Here is a 1,506-nt window from a genome sequence, read left to right on the forward strand (position 1 = left end):
TCCTTGCTACTCTTGTTTTTCAGTAGTTTGCCTAAAGATTGTTTTCCAATTAGTCGTTTGTTTGAAAATCCAGCAGCGCTCTATTTCTCATCGGCAAAGTTTCACTGCAGCTTTATTTTTTGACTTTAGTTTAACCAGACCACTGAGTTAACATCAACTCTCCTAGGGCTGGCCCGAAAGGTTAGCCAAGCTATTTAACATCTTTATAAATTACTATCTAAAAAAATAAATATTTATAGGAATATATTATAAATTACTATATGTATATTATATTTTATCGTATAAATGCTCAAATTTACGGAATTTTAACATATTAAAAAGTGTAAATTTGACATTTTCTCACAATATATCTTTAAAGGAATAACTTTTAAATACTGTCACTTTGGATTCTATATTTTGGACAGATTTTTAAAATATGTGTTACTGATATTTGTACATTACATATTTCGTACGTAGGTATAGGGCCATGGGGGTTACTCATTAGGTAACCATGTGTCAGTTTAGTGAGATCAATTCTTAGCCGTGTCAATATTACTGAATTCTTACGGCATTTCTACCAGGATGAAGGCCACGGGTCGGCTTTTTCATTGTCTTCTAATCTTATGTGAGATGGTATCCAACATAGAGTAACAGATATCTTTTGTCTTTTCATTTCATGTAATGTATGTCTAATTTCATTTTTAATTTTGTTTTTTGGAGTATACGAGCTGTATTTCGGTCGTCTATTTCGAAATCTGTTGATATTTTAAATTTTTTCGTTTGTTACTGGAGGAATTTCCTTTTGTGGCATCGAGTATGTTTCCATAGTTACTATGTTTGATATGGGTATGGGTCTGGAATCATCGATAACTTCTTTACTTACACTTTCCTGAGCCAGTTCCAAGCCCGATCCAAGGTGGTCAACAATGGTGGTTAAGGTATGATCCATTGATACGAGTAGCTGTATTATTTCTGCCAGGTAGTCCTCCGCCCACCATATTCCTAAGTAAAACGGAGTGCAACAAGGGAGGGATGTGTTATGCGACTTTTAGTGGCCACCCCTAGAGGCTACAACCTGGTTATACACATGGCTCCCAGAACTTGAGGCGTCATCAGTCCGTCGCGTCGAGATCTGACCCAGCTCTGGAGGCCATGTTTGACATAAGACTTTCCCCTCTCTCGGGAACGTCAGCTACTCGATTTCTACGGGTGGAGGGACATGTCAGTCCTCTTCACCCTCCATCAAATCAGAGGAGCAGTGAAGAGCCGTAATCCAATTTAGGTCTAAGGTTGTCAACTAACGGTTACTCCTGATAGGGGAAGAAGTTATGGATTGAAAATAGGAGAAGGCTCAAAAGTGGACCGAGCTTAGTCTGGATGCTCAGAAATGGCCTGTGTAGCATGGTTAGACCTGCCAGGGTAGGGCACTACTCCGCTACTGTAGCTCAGTTGATCCTTGCACCACACAAACTCCACCACCGCATCAAGGTGAAGGGCCATTGGTGGAGTTCACTGCAGCTAGGTTTG

The sequence above is a fragment of the Macrobrachium nipponense genome, chromosome 8, assembly GCF_015104395.2.
Source record: "Macrobrachium nipponense isolate FS-2020 chromosome 8, ASM1510439v2, whole genome shotgun sequence".
Classification (NCBI taxonomy): Eukaryota; Metazoa; Arthropoda; class Malacostraca; order Decapoda; family Palaemonidae; genus Macrobrachium; species Macrobrachium nipponense.